Consider the following 19192-nt stretch of genomic DNA (forward strand, 5'->3'; position numbering starts at 1 on the left):
GGTCAACTGGGAGCACCAGTAGGGAATGAAAGGGAAGGAGGAAAGTCCAGTTAGGGTCTTTCTTCATCTGCTCCCTCCCTAAAAGGTCCATGTAGGTAGGATGTTGACTCTAAGGTTTCGGGTCCTTTTCAAACATCTCTCTTTGCAGGTTCCAGGAAACACTCTCTTCCTCTCTACTTCCAGTCTAGAAGGAGTGCCTGTGTCCTGAGCTACTAGCCCTGGGGTGCTGCACTATCCCTCAGATTTTTCCACATCTTTCTCACACCTTTGTCTCCAGTTCTTTTATTGATCTCTTCCCATGTTACACAGTTTGATTGTGCCCTGTTCCTTGTGAGGACCCTGTCTAATACAAAGAATGTGGTTGCTTGTAGCAATATCTGTTTAAGAGGCTTCTGCAGAGTGTCTCATCCTCTGCAGGAAAAAAAAAAAAAAAACAACATTCTTTCCTTTGTGCCCACACTGTACCCTGTAATATATTTTTAACAGCTTTACTGAAGTTTAATTGACATACAATAAACTGCACATATTTAAAGTGCCCATTTTAATAAGTTTTGATATATATGTGTACCCATGAAATCAACACCAGAATCAGGATAATGAGTATATTCATCACACCTAAAATTTCCTTGTGCCCTTTTGTGATCTCTCCCTATTGCTCTACCTCCTCCATTTGGCCCCATCCCCAAGCAATCACTGATCTACTTTCTGTTGTTAAAGATTAATTTACACTTTTAAGAATTATATATATCTGGAGAATCATTTCAGTATAAACTCCATTTTTTTTTTTGGTCTGGCCTCTTGGCCTAATTATTTCTTATAGTATATTCAGTTATTATATTACTAAGTGTTTATTGCCTGTACATGCCAGCATATCCATTTGCCTCTGTTTAGACTTCAAGTTCTTCAAGGTATGCTACACTTGTCATTGTATCCCTAGAACCTAGCACAGTACTTGACATAGAAAAGATACTCAGTAATTATGGAAGGAAGGAAAGAAGGGAAGTGTGGGATGGCAAGTAGCCTCCATCCCCTGAGAGCTAATTGCTTCTCTAGCAATGAAATTTCTTAAGTACCTCTGTGGACAGTGTTTAATGATCTGTTTGCAGTTGAGGGCTGTCAGTAGAACTGGCCCTCAGTCAGGATATGAAGCAGATGAATTTCTTGCTCTTTTACATGGGATCTATTGTCCTGCACCTCATCCTTCCTTCCTCTCATCTCCTCTGCAGGATCCAGAAATCTACCTGCCTGATGTATATAAATGATGCACCAATTTCTCATCACCCAGGCCAGCAGAGGAGCGAGGAGGGGTGGAGAGGGGATTCCGGGGGAGGAGTGATACGGTTAGACAGAGTGGGATTCCAGAGCTGAAGGAGAAATAGTCTTGCATGTGTGCGTGGGGTAAGGGTGTAGATCACATACTCCCATACAGGTACTTCCCTGAGAGAAATGAACAGGAAATGTACGTTCATAGTTTTTTCCTCTATCATTTTGGGCTAAATCTGTGGAGTCTGAAGGACTGTGGTAGCCTTTATTGAGAGCTAAATAGTATGATTCCTTCCCTTTAGGTTTCTGAACTACGAGACAACGAGATTGATTCTGCAGGAAAGCACAGGCCTTGAGAAATCAGCTTTGGCTTCAGGCTACAGTGAGTACACGAATTGGTTTGGTTAATGGGCTGAAAATCCTGTGGTAGAACCCTCTCCCCTCTTTCAGATCCATGATGTCTATAGATCTTAGCCCATTTAAGTTTGGTGTAGCCTGGAAAAGTCCTCCTCCTCTATGTTCTCTTCTCCCATGGGTTTATTAACATCTATTAAAATCGTGTCTTTATTCTGGGACAGAGATGGACAATAAGAGTCCTATAGGATTAAAAAAGGTAAGAAATTCCACAGCCTCTTCCATCTCCTCTAGATGCTCTGTGGTCTTCTGTCTTCAGCCCTTTAACAGAGTTGAGACTGATTATATACACTTTAGTGTGACCAAGTTCTATAGATAAGCCCAGGTTTGCTGAGCCAGCAGCCAGCTTACTCCCAAGGGATCCTGGTGCTGAAGGAATATGAGTAACTGAAATCCCAGGCTATAGATTTCAAGAGTGTTGCCTCCAATTCTTGACAATTGCATAGATATAACAATTTATATAAGAACTAAATAGATTTGTGGGTTACCCTGTAAACTTAACCACCATGTATAACATGTAGAAATTTTCTTCTATTCCTGCTTTGTTAAGAGATTTCTTTAAAAATCAGGAATGGATAGTGCCTTTTTTCGAATGCTTTTTCTGAGTCCTATCGAGATGATCATATTACTTTCTCTTTTGGTTGTTGATATGGGGAATAATGTTGATGAATTTTTGAACGTTAAATCAACCTTGCATTTCTGGAATAAACTCCACTTGGTCATCACGTATTATCCTTAGTTTTTGTTTTATCTGATTTTTTATTACTTTGCTGAGGATTTTTTCAGCTATGTTCATGAGGGATACCTTCTGTGATTTCTCTTCTGTTATGTTTTTGTCTGGTTTTGGTATCAGAGTAATGCTGGCCTCATTTAGAAGTGTTGGGAAGCATTCACTCATTATCAATTTTCTGGAAGAGTTTATGTAGAATGGTAATTCTTCCTTCAATGTTTGGGAAAATTCACCAGTGAAGCCATCTGTGCCGGAGTTTTCTTTGTGGGAAGGTTTGTAACAACAAACTCAATTTCTTTGATAGCCGTAGAGAGGCTACTCAGAATATCCAAGCTTATTTTCGAGTGATCTTTGTTAGTTTGTGTCTTTCAAGTTATCTCTCCACTTTATCCAAGTTGTTTAACTTATTGGTATAAACTTGTCTATCCTTACTATCCTTTTAATATCTTTAGAATCTGCAGTGATGTCGTTTCGCTCCTTCCCAATGTTGATAATTCATGTTATCTCACGTTTTTCCCTTATAAGTCTGGCTAGAAGTTTATCAAGTTTATTAAAGTTCTCAAAAAACCAGCTCTTGATATCACTGATATTCTCTATTACTTTTTTCCCGATTTTATTAACATATACACTGACATTTATTATTTCCTTCCTTTGGCTCACTCTGTTTAACTTGCTCCTCTGTTCTAGTTTTTTAAATTGGAAGCTGAGGTCTTTAAGACCTTTTCACTTTTCTGATATAGACAGTTAGTACTATACATTTTCTTCTAAGTTCTGCTTTAGAGGAAGCCCACAAATTATTTTTTTGGGGGGGCCTTCAAGTTTTTATTGATCACAACTTATTTTTTCGTTCATCTGCAGAAAATAACTTTTGAATGCCTCCTAGTTAGCTGTCACTGCCCTAGACACTTTCATAGGCCTTTCATCCTCATCCTCACAACAGCCCTGTGAGGTCGGAATTGGCCCCATTTTACAGAGTTCATAACAGGTAGGAGATTATTGCTTCAGATACTTCCATTTGCCACATGTTTTCATGGACTAGAGGTTCTTATTGAGTCATTTGGTCAAGAGCTCTCACTGGTCAGGGGTTCCTATAGGTTGCTCTAAGATTCAAAGAATCAAACTACTAGAATTTTCCTGCGACAGGAGTGATGGGGTCGGTGGGATAAGAGTGGAGGAATTAGAGTCAGTAGTCTCTCCCTTTGTAGCACCATTTGAGTTTCCTTTGGTCACGTGTGCACAGCGGGGGGAGGGGACAGTGGGAGAGGAGGGAAAGTGATTATAAGTCTTCTCGCTTCTTCAGGATGAGCTTCCTCACAAGCGCTGTAATCTGGGACCCGATCTCCTCCACCGACAGGGTTGGGTCCCAAGCACCCTACCACCTTTCCAACTGGGGCCACTAGGTACTTACAGAAGTTCCCGGTGGGCTCCTTCCCAGAAGTCTGGGTCAGGTACTTGAAGGCAGGGTGGGCACCAGTGCCGGTGACTGCGATCTTGCTAAACATGGGGAAAGAGACACTGTAGGTGCGGCGGGCAAAGCTCTCCGTCTCCTTTTGCTGTCAGGCGCCTGTTGGCCACATTGGCCAAACTGGTTGCAGAGGAACGCAAGCACGTTGAAGTGATGGGACCGCAGGTCCCGCTGTAGCTGCTGCAGGGCCCGGTGGCGCTGGTCTGTAAAGCCTCACTCGCTAGCCATGTTCACCACCAGGGACACAGAGCCGCGGTGCTTCTCCAGCGACACCGTCTTGCGCCGGATGCTGACCGCCTTGAAGTCGTAGAAGTCCTGGTCCCGCTGCGCGCAGGCGGCAGCCGCCCGGAGCAGCCACGCCGCAGCCAGTGCCGCCACCTGACTCGCTCCCGAGCAGGCAGCGTGGCAAGGGCAAAGGCAGGGCGCGGCTCGCAGATTTTTGTATGTTGTATTTTTGTTTTAATCAGATCAAAATTTCTAATTTCTCTTTTGATTTCCTGTGACCCATAGGTTATATCGAGGTGTGTTATTTACTTTCCAAATATTTGGAGATTTTTTCCCAAATATTTCTGTTATGGAATACTTACTTCCTGCTACTGTGGTCAGAAAACATACTTGTATGATTTGAATTTCTTGAATTTATTGAAATATTTAGTATGACTTGGAATATGGTCTACCTTGGAAGTGTAATGTGTGCATGAAGATAAGAATTTTGTATTCTGTTGCTGGGTATAATGTTCTATAAATGTGAATTATGCCAGTTGGTTAATAATGATGTTCAAATTTTCTATATCCTTATTGATCTTTTCTCTACTTGTTCTATCAAATATTGAAAGATATTGAACTCTTCTACTGTTGTGGCTTTGTCTATTTCTCATTGTAGTTTTGTCAGTTTTCATTTCATGTAGTTTGAGTTCTCTTATTATGTGTATAAATGTCTAGGATTATTATGTCCTCTTGATGAATTGCCCTATTTATCATTAGGAAATGACCTTCTTTATATCTGATAGTATTCTTTGTTCTGAAATCTACTTTTTCTGATAATTGATATAAAGATTTCAGCTCTCTTTTGATTGCTGTTAACATGGTGTATCTTTTACCATCCTCATACCTGTAACCTATTTGTGTCTTTATATTTGAAGTGAATTTCTTATGGGCAGCATATTGTTGTGTCTTGTTTATTTATCCAGCTGGAAAACCTCTGCCTATTAATTGGGGTGTTTAGACCATTTACATATTTTGTGTTTGTTCCTATGGTTTGGTTTAAATCTATCATTTTGCTGCTTAATTTCTATTTCTCCCACCAGTTCTTTACTCCCTTTTCCAAAATTTTTTGGCTTCTTTGGGATTAACTGAACACTTTTAGTGATTTAATTTTAATTCATTTGTTGGCTGAATGGCTGTAAATCTTTGTTCTGCTATTTTAGTGGATGCTTTAAAGATTATAGTATACATCTTTAGCTCATTACACTCTCCCTTCAAATGATGTTATACCATTTAATCAATAGTATACTAACTTTATAGTGTGCTTCCATTTCTTCTGTGCCAGCCTTTGAACTAACATGGACATACATTTTACTTTTACATTTATTATAAACCCCATGATACATGGTTTCTACTTTTGTTTAAACAATTAGTATCTTTTTTTTTTTTGAATTTTTGAATTTTATTTTATTTTTTTTTATACAGCAGTCTCTTATTAGTTATCTATTTTATACATATTAGTGTATATATATCAATCCAAATCTCCCAATTCATCCCAACACCACCACCCCCGCCACTTTCCCCCCTTGGTTTCCATACATTTGTTCTCTACATCTGTGTCTCTATTTCTGCCTTGCAAATTGGTTCATCTGTACCATTTTTCTAGGTTCCACATATATGTGTTAATATATGATATTTGTTTTTCTCTTTCTGACTTACTTCACTCTGTATGACAGTCTCTAGATCCATCCACGTCTCTACAAATGACCCAATTTTGTTCCTTTTTATGGCTGAGTAATATTCCATTGTATATATGTACCACATCTTCTTTATCCATTCGTCTGTTGATGGGCATTTAGGTTGCTTCCATGACCTGGCTATTGTAAATAGTGCTGCAATGAACATGGGGGTGCATGTGTCTTTTTGAATTATGGTTTTCTCTGGGTATACGCCCAGTAGTGGGATTGCTGGGTCATATGGTAATTCTATTTTTAGTTTTTTAAGGAACCTCCATACTGTTCTCCATAGTGGCTGTATCAATTTACATTCCCACCAACAGTGCAGGAGTGTTCCCTTTTCTCCACACCCTCTCCAGCATTTTTTGTTTGTAGATTTTCTGATGATGCCCATTCTAACTGGTGTGAGGGGATACCTCACTGTAGTTTTGATTTGCATTTCTCTAATAATTAGTGACGTTGAGCAGCTTTTCATGTGCTTCTCGGCCACCTGTATGTCTTCTTTGGAGAAATGTCTATTTAGGTCTTCTGCCCATTTTTTGATTGGGTTGCTTGTTTTTTTAATATTGAGCTGCATGAACTGTTTGTATATTTTGGAGATTAATCCTTTGTCCATTGATTCATTTGCAAATATTTTCTCCCTAAACAATTAGTATCTTTTATTTATTTATTTATTTATTTATTTATTTATTTATTTTGGGCTGTGTTGGGTCTTCGTTTCTGTGCGAGGGCTTTCTCTAGTTGTGGCGAGCGGGGGCCACTCTTCATCGCAGTGCGCGGGCCTCTCACTGTCGCGGCCTCTCTTGTTGCAGGGCACAGGCTCCAGACGCACAGGCTCAGTAGTTGTTGCTCACGGGCCCAGTTGCTCCACGGCATGTGGGATCTTCCCAAACCAGGGCTCGAACCCATGTCCCCTGCATTGGCAGGCAGATTCTCAACCACTGTGCCACCAGGGAAGCCCCCAACGATTAGTATCTTTTAAAGAGCTTTACATAATAGCACAAAGCTCCTTCATGTTTTACCCATGTAGTTACATATTTTCTGGTGGTCTTCATTCCTTGTGTGGATCAGATTTCCTTCTGGCATCATTTTGTTCAGCCTGAAGGTCTTTCTTTAACATGTCTTGGAGTGCAGGTGTGTGATGAATTCTTTCAACCTCTGTATATCTGAAAGTCTTTATTTTGCCTTTGTTCTTGAAAGATACGTTCTAAGTTTTTTCTTTCAGTGTAATAAAGATATTGCTCTACTATCTTTTCTCTTGCATTGTTTCTGGTGACAAATTTGATGTAGTCCTTATCTTTGTTCCTCTTACATAGTGTGCCATTTTTTCTTTGACTGCTTTTAAGTTTTTTTGTTTGTTTGTTTCTCACAGGTTTTGAGCCATTTAATTACAATGTGACTTGAGGTAGTTTTCTTCATGCATATCATACCTCAGATTTATTGAGGTATGATATGCAATTATAATTTTCATCAAATTTGGATGTTTTTAAGCATTATGTCTTCAAAAATTATTCAGTCCCATCCTCCAACTCCTCTCCTTCTGTGACTCCAATTACATGTGTATTAGGCTGCTTAAAACTGCCCCACAGCTCACTGATGCTTTTCCACTTCTTTTTTGATTCCCTTTGCTCTATGTATTTCATTTCTGACAGATTCTGTTGCCATGTTTTCAGTATATTAATTTTTCTTTTTGCCATTTATTCCATCTAGTGTTTTTATTTTAGTCTCTAGAATTTTTATTAAGGTCTTTAAACTTTTAAAATACCTTCCATATCTCTACATACGTTTTTGAATACATGGACTACAGTTTAATTGTTTTAGTGTTCCTGTTTGATAATTCTAACATATGTATTGGTTCTGGGTTGGTCCTACTCAATTGAATTACTTCTTCTTTACGAGTCATATTTTCTTGCTTCTTTGCATGTCTGATAATTTTTGAATGACATTGTGAATTTCACCAGGCATTGTGAATTTTACTCTGTTGGGTACAGTTTATGTCTATTTTTATAAATATTATTGAGCTTTGTTCTGTGATGTAGTTACATTTCTTAAGAAATTGATTATTTCAGGTGTTACTTTGAAGATTTGTTAGGTACCAGAGCAGTGCTTATTTTTAAGCTAATCATTTTCCATTACTGAGGTAAAAAAAACTTGTGTGTATTCTACTACTGTCCCTCAGTTTTTGAGAGTTATTCAGTTTGGGTGCTGGCAACAGGCACTATTTCCTGCCTTGTGTGAGCATTGGGCATTGTTACCCTTAATTATTTTGGGTGGTTCTTTCCCAAGCCTCATGTAGTTTCCTCAGTGCATGCATGGTTCAGTACACAGGTGAATACTTACAGGGGTGACTTACAGATCTTCAAGTATTATGATATTCTCTCTGTGTGCAATTTCTCCTTTTGCTACTCTTTCCTGAGAACTCCAGATGCTTTTGTCTTTTTGGAGTGTCAGTTCCATCTTCTCAGCTCAGGGAGTCTCCAATCTCCACCTGGTTTCTTCCTTCCTGCACTACGCTCTGCAAACTCTCTCATGACAGTCATAGGGCTTGTCTCTTTGTTTCCCATCTCTTAGTGATCACTGTCCTTTGTTGCCTGATGTCAGTGGCTTGCAAGTCATTGTCTCGTATATTTTCAGTTTTTTGTTGTTTCAGGTAGGAGGATAGATCTTGTCCCTGTTTCTCCATCTTGGGTGGAAGCAGAAGTCTATAACTTTTTAAAAAGGGAAAATATATTAACAATTTCAAACAACTGACTAGGGATCAATTTTGAAGCATCAACTGTTTTTAAGTCAGGTATTGGCTGTATAATCATCTCTTTCATTCAGAATTAGAAAAAATAAGAAAACTAAGATAACTTTCACTGTATTGTGCAATAAGAATTGTTTATAATGAGACCCTAAGATACCTAAAATAAGCCGAAATATCTTTTTTTTAAATACATGTTTATTTAATTTATTTATTTACTTGTTTTTGGCTGCGTCAGGTCTTTGTTGCCATGGACGGGCTTTTCTCTAGTTGTGGCGAGCAGGGGCTACTCTTTGTTGTGGTGCGCGGGCTTCTTATTGCAGTGGCTTCTCTTGTTGCGGAGCAAGGGCTCTAGGTGCATGGGCTTCAGTAGTTGTGGCACGTGGGCTTCAGTAGTTGTGGCTCACGGGCTCTAGAGCGCAGGCTCAGTAGTTGTGGTGCACGGGCTTAGTTGCTCTGTGGCATGTGGGATCTTCGTGGACCAGGGCGCGAACCTGTGTCCTCTTCATTGGCAGGCGGACTCTCAACCACTGCACCACCAGGGAAGCCCTGAAATATCTTTTGAGACATCAAAAACATGTTAGACTATTTTGGCAGAGTTTTACAGTTCCAAATTATCTTGCATTCTAATAAATAGCTCTTATGTATATGGTAACTCTCACGTAAAGATAATACTTGTATCATTTTTCAGCTATTTAGGATAAAGTCCAGGACTGATTGTCCTAAAGGTCTTAATCATTTTATACTGTTTTCTAACAAGTTTATTTTCTCTTCACTCTCTGCCTCTCCTGAGTGGTTTTTATTAGCATTGATGGTGAAAGTAAAGATCATAGTATTGGGTTTTAGATTTCCAGTTTCTTGCCTTTTTTCTTTCTTAGACTTTTTTGCTAGAGTATATTTTTAATGTACTACTTCTTTCTAAATGTTTTTCTAAAATATTAATAAATACTATGCTACAATGTTAATATCAGTATGTAAAGAGATATTTTGTGTTTGGAAACTATAAGGTAGTTTATTAAATGGTATTCATTTTTACAAGAGTCTATACATGCTTATATATGTGTGTATATATATGTATATTTTGCACCTCTCTATAGGAAGAGTCATTATGTTGCTAAGCAACAATGACTGAATAGCTATAGATACATAGAATCCTGATGGACATTAGTTTTTGCCTGTATTTTAGCTTTTGAAAGTAAGATAAAGTGTTTCCTCTTTAATAAAAGCAGCTTGTAGCAACAACATAAGTAAGTCAAGGAGAGATGCAGAGAAATTGGTAACATAAATATCTAAAACAACCAAATTTACCGTTTAAAATATAAGACAAGTGTTTATGTGGCCTTCTACATAAGTCAGTGATGAGCAATCCATAGCCGCCCTGTGCAAAGAGACAGCCATTGATTGAATTTCAAGGTGAATATTTAGGCTACTGTCTCCGTGTTGCTACTTTGCAAATATGCTCATCGATTAACATTCATCACTAAACACGATGACAACGTTCTCACTGATGATCTTTCATTCTTTTGGAAGTAAGTAATCTAAATTGTAAAAAATGCATATTGTCTCCTTGTGGAGTGCTGTAAGGGTATATGCATTTTGGATAAATGAAAAGAAATTAATCATCTTAACATTTTAATTTCTTTTGTAGATTAGTGTTTATGCAAAAATAGTTGCCTACTATTGACACTTGTGATTTTACTTAATACCGCAGATACCACCTAATCATCTCAAACCTAATTGTGTACTGTACAATTTCATTTTTAAGTTCTGCAATTTCTGCCCTTGTGAACAATGTTAAGTCTAACCCATTCAGCTGTTTGAGGATATGTCACTGCTAGCCACATTTTCCTTAAATGCTTTTTATTTTTAAAAAATTTTAAATGTTTTTTATACAATTTTAAAGGTTACTTTCCATTTACAGTTATTATAAAATATTGGCTATATTCCCGTGTAGTATAAATACATCCTTGAGCCTACCTTATACCCAATAGTCACGCTTTTTAAATTCTTATGTCAGTAGTCCACCAAAGAAGTGGAAAAACTGCGTAGGCAGTGATGGCTTTTGTCATTCAGTGCCATTTTTGTCATTCAATTATAACACCATATAGTAAGTTATATGTCAAGTCTAAACTTAATGAATTACAGAAGGACACTTACAAGATTTAAGAACAGTGTAGGAACTGCTCTATGGCTTAATTTAACCCTCTAGGTTGATTTTATTTGATTCCAAAAGTACTCTCAAGGGGCACTATTCTGAGTACCGTCAGCAACTCCAAAGAAACGCAAGGAGTTTATAGTCTATTTGATGAGATGAGACATGTCTAACTTACCAACATTTTTGAAAATTCAGATTTCAGTACAAATTCTTGATCAGGACTCTAGAAAAAGTGTCAGATAAGATTTATGTCTTCTTTTCAGCCTTACTACAAACAACACACACACACACACACACACACACACACACTTCTTGGATGCTTTCTGCAAAACAAAAACAACATGCAAGCAAACATCAAACAAACACTTTTGCAACAGTTTCATTTAGACAGTGAATAGCATGCGTAGTAGAGAAAGTCGAAGCTATTGTAATTTTTATGTGTTTTGAGAGGAAAAACTTTGGACTATCGGGAATATCAATGAACCATGATGATAGCTGGCAAATATCAAAGGTTTCTGCAGACTGATATAGAGGCTATTATGCAGTGGGTAAGATGTTTAGGAGAGAAAGTCAGTTCAAATGTTGACCTGTGCATCTTCCATGACCTTTGAGACCCAGGGAGAGAAATATCTTGGACAAAGTACATAGAAAAACAACACCTAACTTCAATATTGTAACTTTTAAGAAAAAACTTCTTTCTGTAGAAAAAAGAGAAATCTGTGACAAAATTGCTAAGGTAGGCTACAAGCTTGGAATATTTTTTTTTTTGGCCTTGCTATGCAGCATGTGGGATCTTAGTTCCCCGACTAGGGATCAAACCTGTGCCCCCTGCAGTGGAAGCGTGGAGTCTTAACCACTGGACTGCCAGGGAAGTCCCCAGAATATATTTTTGGGCCCAAACTCTGGAACATATTTAGGATGAGTAAGTGGTATTGCTTGACTTAAGGCACTGCTAAAAGCTATGTTTTGTTTTTAGAGGTTGTTTGTTATCACATTAGGAGAAAAAACTCTTGAACTCTGGCTGGAGAATATTGCAGAATTGAGAAGTGGCAATGCTTGTTGGGAATGCTTGGGGAGCTTGAGTCATGTAGTTTTATGTTTTAAACATTGATAAGCCTTTTATCACCATGTGTGAGAACTTCTGGCAACTGGACCCTAAAGTTGGAATCATGGAGAAAGATGAGCAATTTCATGGCACATTGCTAACTATAGTTCAAAAGAAGGACGAAAATGACTGCAGATAACTATAGTCTGTAAATGATACTCCAGAAATTGGTGACTGTAACAGTGATTGTCAAACTGTGTTGCAGAGAACCTTAGGGCTCTGAGAAGGCATCTGAGGTGCTTCCTGGTTGTGATGGTTGGGGGTAGAAAGGGTTTCAGTCCCGCTGATTTTACTCTAATTAGGAGGCTATACCTTTATATGTTTTATATATGGGGATTCTGTGAAAGCTTTCATTTCAAAAGAAGTTTTGACCTTTCCTGGAATAAATCTGAGAATTGTTCTTTCAGAATTAGAGCATCAGAATAAGCGCTTGAGTTAATTCCTAATTAATAGAATTATTATGAACCGTGAAGCCCTTTTGTATCACCCAGTAGTGGCTGACACAAAAGAAGACAAGAAATCATTAGAATGTAGATAAGTAACTGTATTTTGAATTGAAAAGTTAAAGGAAATTGCTCCATTATTCTGTGAATTTAAGATAATTCTTGAATACCGGGTACAGAATTTTTGAGTCTCAGGATTGAACTTTACCAGTGTGTGAGGTAGACAAGGATAAGATCACCCTTATTTCCTGCTGGCTTTTACCAGTTTAAATGTGTATGTCAAAATGTTTCTGGGTCACCAGTTGGTCACTTTCTAGTTGCTCATATAAAACGCTATATGAACAGCCTGAAGATTCTTGGCCTGCTCAAAACATCTGATTGTGTTTGGGAATATACTGATGACAAAAAGAAGGAGACTAAATCCAGAGAAGACATCATATGCCTGATATAATCTCACCTGAAGTCTGTTTAAATGGGATAGGCGCAAAACATAGTGTTACCCAATCACAGGCCATAGCGTAGGGCCACACTCTGTAAAGTGCCAGTCCATGATGAAGTAGAAAGCTTGCATGGGAATGCAAATCAACTCACTAGATCCTTTACTGAGAAAGTCTTAATGTGGAAAAAAAACGTCAGAGGAACTAGATAGTGTGCTTAGCAATGGCAACAGACTGAATGCTTATGTTCTCCCAAAATTCATATGTTGAAATCCTAACTCCCAAGGTGATGGTATTAGGAGGTGGGGCCTTTGGGGTGACGTCATGAGGGAAGAGCCCTCATGAGTAGAATTGGTGCTCTTATAAAAGAGACCCAAGAAAACTCCTTTGCCTCTTTAGTCATGTGAGGTTACAGCAAGAAGACAACTGTCTAGAAGTGGGCTCTCACCAGGCACTGAATCTCCCACATCTTGATCTTCAACTTTCAACCTCTAGAATTGTGAGAAATAAATTTCTATTGTTTATGAGCTACCCAGTCTATGGTATTTTGCTATAGCAGCTGTCAGGGAGGAAGAAATTTTCTTGTACCCTTCTAGGTTCTTCTGGCTGGCCTAAAAATTAAATTGGCATGAAACAGCTTCACAGGAGAAAAATCAAACAAATGTTTAATAATACATATACATGGGAGAGACCCAGGAAAGCTGAGTAACTCACCAAAATGGCTGAAACCTTTGCCTTAACATACCATCTTCAGCTATAGACAAAAGATGTGGAGGGTAGTAGTTTGGGATCTCAAAGGGGAGGAAGTCAACTGACCTAGAGAAGGAAAAGCAAATGTTTGGGAAACAGATGTTTGCTAGGCTATGCAGAGACAGGGACACAGAGGAATTTGAACAGATTTTGCTAGGCTTCTTCCTGTCCACACAGGACAGCTCCTGTCCTGGAACAGGCCCTCTGTCTGCACTCTTCAGGCAATTAGGAGGAAGATCCACGTTGATTCCTGAGTCTTTGGGGCCTTGATTGTTTTCAGCACAAAATAATTTGCATGCCAAAGAGACATTTTGGGGTGGGAGAATTTTGCTCCCCTTCGTCCCCAAGTGGATTAAGACAGTGACATTGATGGTTTACATTCTGACACAAGCTCCTTGTTGCATTACATACTGGTGACAGAACAGTTCACATTCAGGAAGCTGGTCTACAGACTGCATTTTGAATAGTACTTATGTAAAAAATCCTTTAGAAACTATCTCTGACACGAGTTATCCACGGATCTGGATATTAAGACTTCAACAATGACCTTATCAGCAGTATTGAAGAGGGAAGAGTTTCTTCTCCATAAATGCTATGAGGGTAGAAGCTCTAGGAAAAAAATCAGGTTACAATGGTAGAGGTGATATATAATTGGATGAACATGCCTGGTATGCGTCAGAGCCCACCTAGTTGTCAAGCACCTGCTGGCATAGGAGAGAGTGTGACAAAATGAAGAGGTTAAAGTGCCGGACATCACACACTGTATTTATGTTAAAGTTTTAGAGATTCAGAATTTAATTAGGGGACTAGGTAAAGGGGGACTGCATGGCATGATAGTTATGTGTGGGAGTGTGGTGCTATACTGCTTGGGCTAGAAAACCAGTGACCACATTTCCCAGCTGTGAAAATTCAGATTAATATAACCTCACTAAGCTTCAGTTTTATTAACTATATAACAGGAGCAATGATAATCATACCTACCTAATAGAGTAAGGATGAAATAAAATATTCATGTAGAGCACTCAGCATATAACACACTAAATACATGTTCGCTCTTGTAATTCTTTGTACCAAACTATTTTCTATAGTACTTGACCAAGCACTAAAATAAACCATAGATATTCTTAAGTATTATTAAATGAATAGGAAGAAAATGTATGCTGTGGGGAAAAGGATCACACCAAACTTCAAAGTTTATGTCATGTAAGGATATACATTTATTAAAGGTGATAAAATTCTGTACCTAGGTTTGGTAAGCTGAAGATGGCAGAGAAGCAAACCAATGTGTTTCAGACTCAGTGAATCCTGAAGATTTCCGGAAACAAATATAGGTTCTTCCTTTGAAATTTTCTGCTTGACCATGCAGGAGTCACCTGGTAAGAATCACTTACAGGTCACTCATCTAAATCCATTCCTGGATGCTTTTCTAAAGGTTGCAATTTCAGGAAAATAGTCTATTTATTCATAATAACAATTTCTTCTGTATTGGAAGAGACTGTTACTTTAGATGCTAGTAAAACAGGACTCACTGAAAGAGACAAAGAGTATATAATGTCATGCAAGTCAAGAGGTTATACCATGGAAAAAGTATCCTTAAACATAAATCCCATGACATCAGAGCCATGCCTGGTATCTCTCGGAGGACTCTTATTCAATGGCCTAGCATGAGATGAATAATTGCTGAACCACTAAAAAGGAAAATACCAACAATATTAACTAACTTTTGCTTGTTTCCATTGGGAGGAGTCTAATTGGAACCAGCCTTAGGCAGATACAACAGGTGCACTGAGGTCCTGACTGCCACTCCTACACCCACAAAGAGAAAAATGGTGCCCTCTTCCCACCATTCAGGTAGTCCTAAGACTAGGTCTGGTGAAGAAGGACTAGTGCTCAGATAGATCAGCTCTTGGAGAAAGTACTTGAAAACCAGGGTGTCAGCAACATCAGAATGACACAGAAGCCTCACCTGGATCCAAGCCCTAGCCATGTCCTAATGCTGGGAGAGGGGCAGACTGCTATAGACTGGAGAGGGTGTCATCACGTATCACCATGTCTATCTCACTACCTTTTTATTTTGTCTTACCATGTGACCACCGTTCCTTCAATTGTGTATTTTACACTGCTCACTCTAATAATTTTCACTGTGGTCTTAACTAGTGCTGTTAAAAAGGCATCACTTTGAGAGAGTGTGCTCTCGGGAAGACTCGCTCTCTCGTTTTATTCCAGACTCTGCCTACGTGTCACATCTTCGAGGACTTCCCCGGCCACCCTCTTTAAATATGATGCCCCCCACCTCCTTACTTGCTCTAAATCCTCTTCCAACTTTCTATTTCTTCTTAAAATTTTGTCAGTACCCTGTGTTATTTCTGGTCTGTCTATACAGCTCAAGTCAGCTCCTAGAAAGTACCAGTTCTCCAAAACAAAGATTTATGGCTTCAAGATCCAGCGCTTTCAAATCTTTTGTGAACTATGTTTCTTCTTCAAATGTGTTTCTTCTATGAACTGTGCCTCTTCCTCAGATATATCTCTATAATTATTCCTCTTACTACCTCCTTGTAGCAGATGCCTTGCTATAAATGGGGTCAGAGGAGGCTTGGAAGGGAGACTGCGTGAGTTTCTATGTCAAGCTCCATAGCTGCTCCTAGTGTTTAAGGGTTTAAGGTTTCTACCACCATTTATAAAGAGCTGCTATATCCAGTTACATAATATTTAGAGGCACGTGTCTTCTAAATCCGGTTCTAGAGCTATTGACAGAGAAAAGGGTGTACAAGTGTTGGGCTGGGAGCTGGTTGCTTTCTTCAACTAAAATTGTCCAAATGGCACTTCCTGATGAGTCACGGAGAGTCTATGGACTCCCATGTCATTACCAAGGTTACTGAAGCTGTCTGCTCTCCGAGCACATTTTCAACAGGGCTGGTTCTGTAAAGAAACAGACAAGGCAGCTATTTTGTTTAATGTGAGGGCCCTCAAAAGGCTAGCCTGAATACAAATTTTATTCATATTTACTTGATTTAAAATTCCTACCATAGTCATCTTCTAGAGACACACATCTCCTAAATAAATAAAGATTTTTTTTTTCTCTAAACACTAGAGTTACAAATTACCTACCTGACACATTACAGGGGTTAGTCACCCGATCAATATTTCATTACGTTTCTTTAATCAGGAGAGCTCAGGTATCGGACATGAGAATGAAGAGTGGCAGTTGATTATGAGAATTAAATAAAATATTGTATGTAGAACACTCAGCACTTAGAAGGTGCTGAAAAAATAGCAGCTTTCATTACAGAGAAAAAAACAGATTGAATAAATGATTATTATAAACCTAATAATAACCTCTTTATGATGTTGTTCCTCAAATTCTATGTAATTGTTATGAGAACCAGAAACATTGCTGCCACGTGTGCTCTTGCAGACCCAAGATCTTTTAAAAAGAAGCCCAGGTGGTTTTCTCTTTATCATTTCTAATTCTGAACTATTCACACCAAAATGTAAATGATTAATATCAAATCAGTCTTCAATACGGAGAAGAGAACACCAAAATGCCAGGTAACTTACAGGAGACAGGTGTGCAGCAATAAAAGCAATGCTGATTTCTTCTTGCGTCAGTCTGACAGACTTTATTTCCCTTTCCTTTTGACTTAGCCTCATGTTCTTCAGTCACTGAGGGCCCTGTCCACTGACTCAGTAAACTCTAGATTTCCTGAATGCTAACATTTCCTCAGATGCTTGCCAAATGAAGACTCCAATTTACTTCTAATGTCAGGAGACACTTCAATTTCCTCATCGCTATTACCATTTCTCTCCGTGCTACTTATTTTCTCAAGTGAAGACACTGTAGAATAAGGAAAGCAAATGCTTGAACAATCTCTCCTATGATTTGTGAGATATCAATAGGGGATTTGATTTTCCTTTAGGCTTTTGCAGACTTGGGGCAACAACATTTATCCATGGGCTCTAACCTTTCTGTAACTATGACGTTGATGCCCAATGGGCTCCCCTTATGTAGACTTTGTGACCAAAAGTGTTAACAAACATATGCCATTCATAACACTCTGATTAGAGAAGGAAAAACAGTCTCATTTCCTATGACAGACAAGATCCAATTTCCTCTGGAAAATCACCAAAGCAGACCTCCTTCATCAAACCTACTGGTTCGGGACTTCCCTGGTGGCACAGTAGTTAAGAATCCACCTGCCAGTGCAGGGGACACGGGTTCGAGCCCTGGTCTGGGAAGATCCCACATGCCGCAGAGCAACTAAGCCCATGCGCCACAACTACTGAGCCTGCGCTCTAGAGCCTGCGAGCCACAACTACTGAGCCCGCGTGCCACAACCACTGAAGCTCACGCACCTAGAGCCCATGCTCCATGACAAGAGAAGCCACCGCAATGAGAAACCCACACACCACAACAAAGAGTAGCCCCTGCTCGCCACAACTAGAGAAAGCCCACGTGCAGCAATGAAGACCCAATGCAACCAAAAATAAGTAAATAAAAATAAAATAAAATAAAATTTTTTTTTAAAAATTGGAAAACCCCATTAAAACAAAACAAAACAAAACAAAACAAAAAACCAAAAAAATCCTACTGGTGCCACACGCTCTTTAGAGTTCCAGCCAGGAGCTAGGAGGCTAGGTTCTTTTCATCTCAAGCTCTTGCCCCTGGGCAATCACTCAACCTCTGAGACTTGGTTTCCTCAGCTGTAAAATGAATGTGATATTTACATTAGCTACTTTACCAATTGTTATGAAAATCAACTAAGATAATATATGACCTTTTATGGAACAAGGTGTGTCAGATAATCTACTGAGCACTGAGAGTACAACAATGAATAAAGTATAGTCCCCTCCCTCAGCCAGGAGTCAGACAAATAAATAATGGCTGCTCATCATAATAAGTACTATATGAAGATACAACAGAAACCCATTTACCCATTAGGTTCGAACTGATAGAGGATTGGTTATCAAAAAAGTGAATTTAAGTAGAATATCATATGAGTGATACACATATAACTTTAATATACCCATATAAATATACATATATTGATAAATCTTTTAATATTCCACATAATTCCTTTGAGTAGGGGTCTACTGATTGAAATTGTGACTTCACTTTCTTCCATAAACCATACCTATATGACAGTCTGTATAATACCCAGTAATTACAGTTTTCTTAAAGCAGAATGAGAGCTTAAAGTCACTTGGGGACTTCCCTAATGGTGCAGTGGTTAAGAATCCACCTGCCAATGCAGGGGACACGGGTTCAAGCCCTGGTTCGGGAAGATCCCACATGCCATGGAGCAACTAAGCCCGTGCGCCATAACTACTGAGCCTGTGCTCTAGAGCCTGCAAGCCACAACTACTGAAGCCTGTGCACCTAGAGCCCATGCTCCACAACAAGAGAAGCCACTGCAATGAGAAGCCTGTGCACCGCAAGGAAGAGTAGCCCCTGCTCGCCACAACTAGAGAAAGCCCGTGCACAGTAACAAAGACCCAACCCAGCCAAAAATAAATGAATAAATTAAATAAATTTTTTAAAAAAGTCACTTGGAAAACAAACTTATAAGACATTTATAGAATCTGTTATTTTTTTACGATTTTTTCCCCTTAATCTTTTATTATTGTCTAACCCATATCTCACTCAATAGACATTTTGCTTAGAGGCGTGCCCACAAGGTAACTTGGTTTTCATTTCATTCATATTGTGTTGGCTTACATATTAAATAAATAATGAAAGTATTAAATAC

The 19192-nt window shown here is 38.8% G+C and overlaps 1 pseudogene; it reads right to left on the bottom strand.

The window, feature by feature from the left end:
* Positions 1 to 3663: 3663 nt before the first annotated feature.
* LOC132371272 (glutathione peroxidase 7-like) lies at positions 3664 to 17096 on the bottom strand (annotated as a pseudogene).
* Positions 17097 to 19192: the final 2096 nt, after the last annotated feature.

This window comes from Balaenoptera ricei, chromosome 9, assembly GCF_028023285.1.
Source record: "Balaenoptera ricei isolate mBalRic1 chromosome 9, mBalRic1.hap2, whole genome shotgun sequence".
NCBI lineage: Eukaryota > Metazoa > Chordata > Mammalia > Artiodactyla > Balaenopteridae > Balaenoptera > Balaenoptera ricei.